The 12,934-nt window shown below is 27.9% G+C and overlaps 1 pseudogene across 1 annotated transcript; it reads left to right on the top strand.

The window, feature by feature from the left end:
- The first annotated feature begins 619 nt into the window (after positions 1-619).
- On the top strand, positions 620-708 carry BDCG_16044 (annotated as a pseudogene). The gene has a single exon. The product of its transcript is annotated as a tRNA-OTHER (tRNA).
- Positions 709-12,934: the final 12,226 nt, after the last annotated feature.

The raw sequence follows: 12,934 nt of genomic DNA, 5'->3' as shown, positions 1-12,934 counted from the left end.
GATGCAATGAAAATAACAGAAGTAAGAGAAGAGATAGATATATAAGAGTTCTCTCTTCTTCAACTGCTTACTATAGTGTAGACAAGTAATAGTGCTGATTAGAGACTGCACTAAAGCCTTCTCATAGAGAGAAGATAAAGAAACTATGAGACTCTGTAAACTCAACTTAGCAGTATTTCAAGCAGGGCTCAGATGTGCTGTAAGAGAGAAACTATGAATTAAGCTTCTTAAAGTCACTGTGTCTGAAATCAAGCTCTTCTCAGATTTCTCTCTGAATGATTACACAGAGTCATACATCACTGTGTTAACTGAAGAAGAGAATGATGTCACAATAGTGATAAGAGAGATAGAGAAAGAACTGAACATAGATGAACTGATCAGTAGAAGAGATAACATCTCACTGCAAGGTATAACAACTATTATCATAGCTGCAAGAGAAGCAGAAGAATATATGACAATAAAAGTAGTACTTTTATAACTCATTGATGCTGCTGTCTCTGCCTTCAACCTGACTTTCTTAACAGTTATGAAGATTACAGCTGCATTACAAAGACATTTATTACTCACTAGAAAATGTCAGAATAAGCTTCTTATTATCTCTCAAGAATGATGCTCTCATGCCCCGGTGGCCGAATGGTTAATGCGGCCACCCGGTAGCGCCTTGGCGTGGGAAACCAGGGCGTGTGGGTTCGAAACCCGCAGGGGATACATTAAATCCAGAACTCAAGCACCTCAGGTTTCTAATAAATACAGAGGTGTACAAATCACTCCAATAAAATTGCTCTATGTTCTTGGGCTGGGAAGTTATTATCGCATGTATCTAATTGTCACTTCTTTGTATTTCCTATGTTCTTGTTATCTTGGCGTGGTCTCAACACCTGTATTTCCTCCTGTATAACCAACACTTGGCCTGTATTTAACATCACGCAAGAACTCATTATAAGCTCCGCTTGCATATGAGTATAATGAAAGAATAATAATAATAATAATAATAATAATGATGCTCTCATGCACTTACTATTACAGATGAGAGAGAAGAGAGAAAAATATGTCACAGAGAGAGAGAAATCTTTTTAAAAAATCCTGTCACTACTGTTAGCTTCATCTCTAAAACACATCACTTTTACAGAGAATTTCATATATAGAATGAAATATAATGAGAGATCTGCAAGTCACTTGTTAACTATATTTTTTATATTTTAAATTAATATATAAGAAATTCACTTATCATGCATTTAATTTGAATAAAGATGAATAAAGAAAGATCTATATAGTCAGCAGAAAAACTCATCTATTTCTTTATATCATACACAGTACATGTGCTGTTAATTGATTAATAACTATTACTATACAACAAAGATAACTTCTAATTCAGTAATCTTAAGAGTATTGAGACTATACTCTTAAAGAAAAGAACATTGTCATACTTTCAGTCATATCAAGACTCTGTTATGATTTCACACAGCTTATTACTTTTATATAAATAATTTCATCTCATCTGAACTAATTTTCAATCACTCTATGACATTATTTGAATATATCATAGAAAGATTGAATTGATGAATATAAGAACTCTGCTTCTATATAAGATTAGCAGATTACTCTTTCTTGATAGTGAGATACTGCTGAGATATCACTTCAGCTATTCTTACTCATGAAATGAGAGAAGAGTGTTCACTCATTATCTATAAAAAATAGCTAAATGCTGGCTTCTTATCAAAGAAGTCAGTGATTTGTTTTTCTTTTACTGAAATATATATGAGAGTTACTGCATTTCTCATACAATCTTCTTAGTATACTAAGTATCATATCTGTAATATTCTTGCAATAACTCTGTAGTCTACAAGCTTGCTATTTAAGCAAGATAGTTAAGCTCACTTATATAGCTTCTCAAATAACTACTTCTACATAATACTGCTGACTAGTCACTGCTTTGATTCTGTTATATTACACAGATCTATAATTATCTTCTTTCTACTTATACAATCTCTGATTAGATATATATAAATATATCTAGATTTTCTATTAACAGTTCTCACACTGTGATATATTTTTATAATCTTATTATCAATGAGAGACGAGTCTCTGAGTATCTGTAAAATTCAGATAATTAAAACAATGTAAATACTATGAATTTGTAATAGAAGTTAATCTAAATAGATAAGCTTTCTCTTCATATCTTAATTATTTCAAGACTGAATACTTCAGTATAACTGAGAAAGTAGATACAGCTTTATAAAAAGTATCTGATTATATATATAGATAATTAGCTCTCAAGACTCTGCTGTAATTATATATATTCTGATATTTAACTTCTTTGAAGTCTGTGTATTTCTAATAGTTTTTATATTAAATATAATAATTATCTGTACTGCAGATATAATACTCTCTGTTTCTTTAAAGAGAAAAGTTAATAGTCATAGAGAGATTGAGTGTTACAGATATTAAGAATATAAATATAACTTTTCTTTATTTTTTCTTTATTAATCTCTAAATTGTGTTTACAGCTCTGTTTCTATTTTCTTTATTTTTTAACTTTAATAAGAATATAATTTCTTCTTTTCTTTGTATACACTGCAGACTGTTCATTTCAGTAGAAACTTATTATCTTATAGATTAAAGTTTATAAATGACAGTGTTAATATCTTTATTATAATTAAATTCTTAATGAAGACTGTATTATTCTGACTTATTAGAATTTATAGTATAAAAGTTATATCTCAGCTTCTGCAGATATCTTATCTACTCAGAGAATTTTTAAGTGAACTTATTTATCTTATTAGAATATTCTTATCACTGAATCTTAAATCAGAGCTTATAATCTCAGTTCTCTGCGTTAATAATCTCTTTAATCTGATATTCTCTTTCACTCTCTAATACTTTATAAACAGAGTGATAAGTTATAGAGTTCTCTTCTGAGAATTTCTTATATTAATGAAGTAAAGAGATATAAAAAATATTATATATCTATAACTCAGATAACAGTTTCAATCTATAGAACTATAAGCTAACTTTTTTCATAATCTTATAAAACTTTATTTATAAGAGATTCAACTTCTTACTAGATCTCTATATAGTAATATTTTCTAGACTTAGTCAGACTCTATCATCTTTTCTAAAACTCTTTATAATATACTTAAATTTATAGTATCTCTTCTGATACTTTTAAGTCTTTCTCAAGAATTCACAGACTTTCTTCTAAATATTCTGAATTCTCTCAGTCTGTTCACAGATATTATTACACTCTATAGTATACTCTTATAAGTTCATTAAGATTATTTATAAGTGAGTCTTAGTAAGTATCTTAAAGAGGGTTTTATCTATACTGAGATGTTTTAAGTTATTATATATAAACTCTATAAGTGATAATTAATACACTCAGTTATTCTGATTATAATTAATGAAGTATTACAGATAGACTGGCCGCCAGAATTATGAATTTCATGTTTGATTTCATTTGATCTGATTTCATACATTTCTTAGCGTGAATTCTGCTGGGACTAAGCATTAAAAAAACATGCAAAGTGACTATAAATCAGATCTTAAAATGAGATCATGACTTAGAAAAAATAAGAAAGTGATCTCATTTAATCTCATTTAGTCTCATTCATAGCATAAAGTTACTATTTTTAGACATTTTAAGGTTGTTTTTTAGACTATTTTTAATTTTTTAAAAAGTAATGCTTTTTAGTAACACTCAAATAAGATTTAAAGTCATTTAAAGCAATAAAAATAATTTAAATTGAGAAGTGAAAATCATGGTCTCATTTGGAAAATGTGATAAGAGTAGACAGTAAGTCTCACTGAAACAGTATGAGACTACTATCTAATGTTAAAACAGTGTAATAGAATCAGTTGAATTGATAATGAGACTATGAAATATTCTGATCCTGGTCTCAGACACGGTTACACAGTTAGTCTAATTACAGATACTGTTTTAATATACTTATTAGATATTCTATCTGACTATCTGTCTATTAATGAAAAGCTGTGCTTAGATCTTATAAGATCTTCAGTATAGTTATCAGATCAGATCAGAACTCTCTTATAAAAATTAATTCTCTGTCTGAGATAATATTCACAGACAATTTATACAACTGAATTATATTATAAATAAAGATATAAGTTAAATTCTTTGACTTTAAGTTCTTATAAGTTCTTATAAAGTATATCATTTTAATAAAGTAATTTACTATCATCAGCACACTGTTAAAACAGGTATTATATATATTCTTACTTTCAGAGAGACTTATAAGAATATTTATTTCTAGCTGTTTTCAAGATTTCTATGAGATAGATAGAGAAGTAAGTTCTTTATATAGTCTAAATCACACTACTCACAAACTCTGATAAATAGTATAAGAATTTACTATCTTCTTTATAAATTCTTATATTTTTAATCAGAAGTATTTTCTTATAAGTAACTTATAAATTCTAGTATCTATAAAATGATCTATTAGAGAAGAGTTATAATATCTTTTAATAAGTTCTACTTATAAAAACTCATTTATAGATATATAAATTCAGCTCTCTTTTTATAAGAGATTATTTAAGTCTCTTTAATTCTTTATTTCTGCAGAATTAATCTCTGCTGTAAGTAGTTTCTAAATATACTGAGTATATTTATTCTTCAGTTGTAGTTCAGATAATCTGAACAGAAGATTTTATAAAGACTTATACTTTGTTTTCTCTTATATCAGATCTTCTACAGTGCTTCTCAAAGTCTGCAAATTCTTCAGATTATAGATACTCTCTTCAAGAATTCTTATAAAGATTCTTAGAGTGTTGACTCTCAGTGATATAGAGAGTAGTTATACAGACTTCTTCTCTCTCTTCTCTTTCTTCTCTTATAGAGAATTAAGAGACTCTTCAGTTAATCTCTTTATAACACTCAGTCTGAGTATTCTGTAAAGCTTTTCTATCTTCTCTAGTCTCTCTATATCTGTCATTCTGATCTTCTTAATATAGTCAGATCTGTGAGAGAATCTGTCTACTGAGTTCTTAGTTTTCTTAATATACTCTATCTTAAATCAGAACTTATTTAGTCTCTGAGCTCAGTGAATTTACTACTATGAGAGTTTCTTAATTAAAGTAAACTATTATAAGCTGTTATAATCAGTTCTAACAGTAATCAATGTTATAAGATTCTTAAAGTAGTGATATCAGTGATGAAAGAATTTCATTATTATAAGAAACTTCTGATTATAAATATTATAGTTAATCTTCATAGATTGCATCTTCTATAAGAAAAAAGTCACTGAAACTCAGTTCTCATTTAACTGTAGTTATAAGACTATTTCTGAAATTATAAAGAAGAAGATATCTATCTTCAATCTGATTAAAAGTAAGAGATTAAAGTGAAATAGTATCACTATATCTATAAATATCTGTTTTAATCTTATAAAGACTCTGTGAGTTTCTAAAGTAAGAAAGTTCTTATAGTTTTCTCTTCTCAATAATCTTTTCATTCTTTATTTATAGAATAATTTCTTCTTATTTTTACTCTTCAGCATGTCTGTAAGAGTTAAGAAGATTCTTATGAATACAAAGATAAACTGTCTATAGAAATTTACAAAGTCTAAAAAGATATGAATTTTATAAATACTAGTTAACTCTGATTATAATAGAATAGTCTTAACTTATAAAGATTTCATCTGAATATTATCCGTGATAATTATATATTCTAGAAAATTAATCTGATAAGTACTAAAGTTATACTTTATAAGCTTAATATACAGTTCTGTCTCATCTAAGATCTTTAATATACTTTATACATACTCAGTATATTCTTTCTTCTTCATAAAGTATATTATCACATCATTTAAATATATTATTATAAAGATATTCAGATATATATAAAGTGTTTTATTAATAAAAGACTGAAATACTGTGAGAGTATTAGTCAAATCAAAAGACATTACTAGATATTTAAATAATCTCAGTATAGTTCTAAAGACAGTTTTCTATTCATTCTCAGACTGTATTCACAGCTGTGTATATATATTAATTATATTGTAAGAATAAGTTATTATTATTATTATTATTCTTCAATTATAGATGTATGCAGTCAGAGACTATGACATCTACCTGAGAACTTTTAGTTCTCAGGGTTTTTCCTATATCTGTAAAGTTAACTATTATACATTCATCAATTTCAGATATGCAAAATCAGAAAATTTCAGCTCAGAATACAAAAACTGTTTACAAATTGCAGTGTTTTAACATCTTCTGATACTTTGAAATCATTTGACAATATCATGATAAAGGAAAAGAGAACACAGTCTTAAAGATAGATACATTAAATAGATAGACAGAAAGAAATTGAAAGGAAAAGATAAAGTAAAGAAAGACTGTAACAAAACAAATTATTAAAAGATAGTATATAGCTGTTTTAACAGACTATATCTGATTGATTTTCTCCTCTTCATATTCAGATAATTCTGAATTTAGCCATTTTCTTGTAGCTGCTTGAGTTTCTGATAGAAAGTCTATTAAATATTTAATTCCTGTCTCAGTTGAGAATAAGAATCTCATATTTAATTGATTTAGATCATACTTCTCTTTCAATCTGACTCTGAGACTATTGTATAATACACAGTGCATTACAATATGCTCAGAATTCTCATTTACATTACAGAATGAGCATTCTATTGAGTCAAATCTATCATCAAATCTTTGTATATAAGATTTGAAATAGCCATGTCCTAGTTTCAGCTGTATTATAGATGAGAATATTTTCTTTTTATGTTTAATTGAACAAGATTTCCACTTGGGTTTTGTTTCAAATCTTGAATAATGTATACTCTTCTTTTGTTTCTGCCAGCTTTCATTTCACTTGTCTAAATAAGATTCTTTTATTTTTCTCTTTATAAAAGATCAGAATATAACTTTTTGAATAGATCTGCTTAATTCTGCACTCTTTTTTACAGCTGAATCAGCCAATTCATTGTCATGAATATTCATATGAGCAGGAACTCAGTGTAAATGAATTATCAGCTTTGATGTTCTTCTCTTTTGAATTTTCAAAACAGAGTTTAAGATCAGTTCAAGATTCATTTGATCATTATGAATCTGACTATTTCTAAGTCTTTTTAAAGCAGCTTGACTATCAGAGAATATTCATACCTCTTTCAAACTATTTCCTCTTTTATAAGATTATATTTCAATGAGTTTGAAAGCTTTCACTATTGCAAATAGTTCAGCATCAAAGACTTCAGATTCACAGCCTTGATTTCAGAAATCTGAGATAAAATTGATATTATCTTCAGTATAAGCAATGCCTGCATCTAATCTATTCAGATTCTCATTCTTTGAGTCATCTGAATAAATCAGAATAGAGTCAAGAATGGGACTAAATGAAATCAAATGAGATCACTTTCTCATTTTTTTCAAGTCATGGTTTCATTTTAAGATCTGAAATATAGTCACTTTACATGTTTTTTTGATAGCCAGTCCCAGCGGGATTCACGTCAAGAAATGTATGAGACCAGATCAAATGAAATCAAACATGCAATTCATAATCTCGGCGGCCAGTCTATGCATTTCTGACAGTCTTTATATTAAATATAACAATTGTCTGTATCACAGATATGATACTCTCTGCTTCTTTAAAGAGAGAAATTAATAGTCACAGAGATGTTAAGTGTCACAGATTTTAAAAATATAAATGTGAATTTTCTTTGTTTTTTCTTTATTAGTCTCTAAATTGTATTCACAGTTCTGTTTTTATTTTCTTATTTTTATTTTCTTTTTAACTTTAATAAGAGTATGATTTCTTCTTCTCTTTGTATACACTGTAGACTGTTCATCTCAGTAGAAACTCATCATCTTATAGATTAGAGTTTGTAAATGACAGTGTTAATATCTTTATTACAATTAGATTCTTAGTGAAGATCACATTATTCTGACTTATCAGAATTCACAGTATAAAGTCATGTCTTAGCTTTCACAGATATCTTAGCTGCTTAGATAATTCTCAAGTGAACTTATTCATCTTATCAGAATACTCTTGTCATTGAATCTTGAATCAGAGCTTGTGATCTCATTTCTCTGAGTCAATAATTTCTTTAATTTAATATTCTCTTTCACTCTCTAGTACTTTATGAATAGAGTGATAAGTCACAGAATTCTCTTCTAAGAATTTCTTATATTTATAAAGTAAACAGATATAAAAAACATTGTATATCTGTAACTCAGATAACAGTTTTAATCTGTAGAACTGTGAGTTAACTTTCTTTATAATCTTATAAGACTCTATCTATAAGAGATTTATCTTCTTACTAGATCTCTGTATGATAATATTTTCTAGACTCAGTTAGACTTTATCATCTTTCTTGAAACTCTTTGTAATATACTTGAAGTTATAGTATCTCTTCTGATACTCTTGAGTCTTTCTCAAGAATTTATAGACTTTCTTCTGAATATTCTGAATTCTCTCAGCTTATTCACAGGCATCATCACACTCTATAGTGTACTCTTACAGATTTATTAAGATTATTCACAGATGAGTCTCAGTGAGTATCTCAAAGATAGTTTTATCTATGCTGACATACTTTAAGTTGTTATATACAAACTCTGTGAGTGATAATTAATACACTCAGTCATTCTGATTATAATTAACAAAGTATTATAGATACTGTTTTAATATACTTATCAGATATTCTATCTAATCATCTATCTATTAATGAAAAGTCATGCTTAGATCTCACAAGATCTTCAGTATAGTTATCAGATCAGATTAGAACTCTTCTATGAAGATTAATTCTCTATCTGAGACAATGTTTACAGGTAATTCATACAACTGAATTATATTATAGATAAAGATATAAGTCAAATTCTTTGACTTTAAGTTCTTACAGATGAGTATAAAGTGTGTTATCTTAATAAAGTAATTCACTATCATCAGTATACTGTTAAAACAGGTATTATATATGTTCTTACTTTCAGAGAGATCTATGAGAGTATTCATTTCTAGCTGTTTTCAAGATTTCTATAAGATGAGTAGAGAAGTAAGTTCTTCATATAATCTGAACTACACTATCTGTGAATTCTGATAAATAGTATAAGAATTCACTATCTTCTTCATAAGTTCTTATATCTTCAGTCAGAAGTATTTTCTTATAAGCAACTTGTAAGTTCTAGTATCTGTAAAATAACTTACTAGAGAAGAGTTATAATATCTTTTAATAAGTTCTATGTATAGAAACTTATTTATAAGTATATAAATTCAGCTCTCTCTTTGTAAGAGATTATTTAAGTCTCTTTAATTCTTTATTTCTGCAGAATTGATCTCTGCTGTGAGTAGTTTTTAAATATACTGAATATATTTATTTTTCAGTTACAGTTCAGACAATCTGAATAGAAGATCTTATAAAGACTTATACTCTGTTTCTTCTTATATCAGATCTTCTATAATACTTCTCAAAGTCTGCAAACTCTTCAGATTATAGATACTCTATAAAGATTCTTAGAGTGTTGACTCTTAGTATTATAGAGAGTAGTTATACAGACTTCTTCTCTCTCTCTTTTCTCTTCTCTTATAAGAGATTGAGAGACTCTTCAGTTAATCTCTTTACAACACTAAGTCTGAGCATCTTACAAAGCTTTTATGTCTTCTCTAGTCTCTCTATATCTATCACTCTGATCTTCTTAATATAGTCTGATCTGTGAGAGAGTTCATCTGCTGAATTCTTAGTTCTCTTAATATATTCTATCTTGAATCAGAACTTACTCAGTCTCTGAGCTCAGTGAATCTGTCACTGTGAGAGTTTCTTAATTGAATTAAACTGTTATAAGCTATTATAATTAGTTTCAACAGTAATCACTGTTACAAGACTCTTAAAGTAGTGATATCAGTGATGAAAGAATTTCACTATTATAAGAAGCTTCTGATTATAAATATTATAGTTGATCTTTACAGATTATATCTTCTGTGAGAAAAAGATCACTGAAACTTAGTTCTTATTTAACTGTAGTTAGACTGACCGTGTGACCGTGTCTGAAATCAGGATCAAACTTTACAGTTGTCATATTGCCTAAAAGTATTACTTCTGATCATGATTTATATTCATCACATTGATCTCAAATCATGTTATTTCAAATATTAAAGATCTCAGATTCACTTTTCAAATAAAAATCTAGTTCTGAATAAAGAATATGTTTGAATTCTTAGTTACATTTTCATTCTGATCTCATTATTAAGAATAGTATTAAATGAGATTATGAAATCACTTCTCACTTATATAATATCATAACATAGTACTCATTTGTTGAAAATTTAATAGAGAGTGTTATCAAATATCATTACTTTTCTAAACATAGATTATAATTCATATAATTTTAATTATAAAAAAAATATAAAATACAAAAAAAAAAACAAAAAATGAAAAACAAAATAAAAACAAGAAAAAATCAGAATGAACAAAAAAAAAAGAAAAAAAAAGAGAAAGAAAAAAAAAAGAAAAGAAAAAGAAAAAAATAAAAAATAAAAATAAAAAAAAATCAAGATTACAGAACTGCAGCACTTTTAAAATACTCACTTCTCAGAGTCTTTGCAATATTCATTATTAACTATGTATTTCTTATAGTGAGAGTAACACAGCTGTGATGAGTTATTGTCTTAATATCATCTAATAAATAATCAGTATATATCTGTATAAATGTGAATATTTAGAAAACATACACTTAAAAAGTGTGGTCAGAATGAACTCTGCTGTCACTTGAATAATATTAAGAGCAGAATACTGAAATCAATGATTCTTCTCATCAATTTCACAGATAAGACAGGTGAAGATGATTTTGAGAAATATAAGATTCTCTGACTTCTGATAAAAACAAATCTCATGAAGAGACTCTATTTTCATGATATCAGAGACTGAGTGTTATTAAAAAGTGTTACTTTTATACAATGCACATGTACTTACTGTGATGATTCATTCTCTGTGTATGTGACTGAGAGTTATGACTTTCTCACACTGCATAACTCTCTCTAAGATAATAGTACCAGTTTGCAATCTATACAGTCTCTCAGTTCAGCATGCACTATGCATATACAGTTCTGCATACTGAGACTGTGTTGATCATTATGATCTGACATGATACTCACTTTTCACAGATCATGTTTTGTTTGAGAGAGAAGAGAAGAGAAAAACATGACTGTAATTTTATTAAGAAGAAAAAAATAATTAGTAATATTGAATATAATTTAATTCTTCTATATTTAAAATTTGATTAGTCTATACTCTTTAATTTGAGAATTTCAAAGAGTGTTTTAATAGTTTTCATACTGACTTGAACTTAGTAATAAGTTGAAGAAGAAGAGAAAAGAGAGAAGAAAGAAATGAGAATAACTTATCTTTATAATATGAAAATAGAGAATTGTTGCAATCATTCTCTCTAGTAACAAAGATCTGTTTTCTGCATGTATCTCTGATATAGATTATATGATAACTGTATACAAAGAATATTAACACTGTATGTATTGAATGAAGATGATATTACTATACAACACTGTAGCTGTTTCTGTATATCTCTGAAAGCTGTTAATATTTTCTTTGTCTCTTTATATTTGATAAGTTAGTAATATATTTCAATGCACTCTCTCTTTCATTATTATTATTATTATCATCATCATCATTATCATCATCATTATCATCTAGACTGGCCGCTGAGACCATGAATTTCACGTTTAATCTCATTTAGTCTGGTTTCATACATTTCTTGGCGTGAATCCCGCTGGGACTGGCTATTAAAAAAACAGGTAAAGTGACTATATATCAGATCTTAAAATGGAACCATGACTTGAAAAAAATGAGAAAGTGATCTCATTTGATCTCATTTAGTTCCATTCTTGGCATAAAGTTACTATTTTTAGACATTTTAAGGTTTTTTTTAGACTATTTTTAATTTTTTAAAAAGTAACGCTTTTTGATAACGCTCAAATGAGATTTAAAGTCATTTAAAGCAATAAAAATAATTTAAATTGAGAAGTGAAAATCATGGTTTCATTTGAAAAATGTGACAAGAGTAGATAGTAAGTCTCACTGAAATAGTATGAGACTACTATCTAATGTTAAAACCGTGTAATGGGATCAGTTGAATTGATAATGAGACTATCAAAAAATCTGGTCCTGGTCTCAGACACGGTCACACGGTCAGTCTATCATCATCATTATCAACATCATTACTATTATCATCATTATTATCATCATCATCATTTTTATTATTATCATTATTATCATATCATTTCTGACTGTCTCTTCTGTCTTTATCTCTCTTTAACACTTATTGAAATATCATATCATCTCTCTTTAAATATTCTGCGGTTCTGCAGATCATCAAGACGCGTGAGCACTGTCACAGATTAAAGAGAGAGAAGAAGAAGACATTCAAGTAAGAGAAGACAGATTATAAAATATATTATGATGCCTTGAAGAGGCTCTGTAAGAGAGTAGAATGATAATGATTTTAAGTAACACTTCTGATAGATTTAGACTGAACTAAGTATAGAAATAATGTGAATGATGTCACTCATGAGAGATTGAAGAAGAAGATAGTGAAGAGTCTTATACAGTAGCAGTGAGATCAGAAGAAGTTCTGAGAATGATTTGAGTTCAAGATAAAGAGAGAGAGAGAGAAGAAGAGTATTACTGTAAATAAGTGACAGCAGAAGAAGATTGAGAAGATGTTAAGTAAGAGATAAAGAAATCAAAACTGATAAGTTTTTTATTTATTGAGAGATAATAATTTTTAATAATACTTCTGTTCTCTAATTGATTAGCAGGAGCTGGCAGAGAAGGAGGGAATTGAGACCTTGTTCAGGTCTTGAATGTGCTTCATGATTCAGAACATGAGAAGACAGCTCTGCTCTCTGAGCATATTACTCCACCTCCTGCTGAAATGAAATCTGAGACACCCGACTAGAAAATGCAGGGTT

Source organism: Blastomyces dermatitidis (assembly GCF_000003525.1).
Source record: "Blastomyces dermatitidis ER-3 genomic scaffold supercont1.1, whole genome shotgun sequence".
NCBI classification, from domain to species: domain Eukaryota; kingdom Fungi; phylum Ascomycota; class Eurotiomycetes; order Onygenales; family Ajellomycetaceae; genus Blastomyces; species Blastomyces dermatitidis.
Note: the sequence above shows the minus strand (reverse complement) of the source record. Positions and strands in the feature narration are given on the sequence as shown.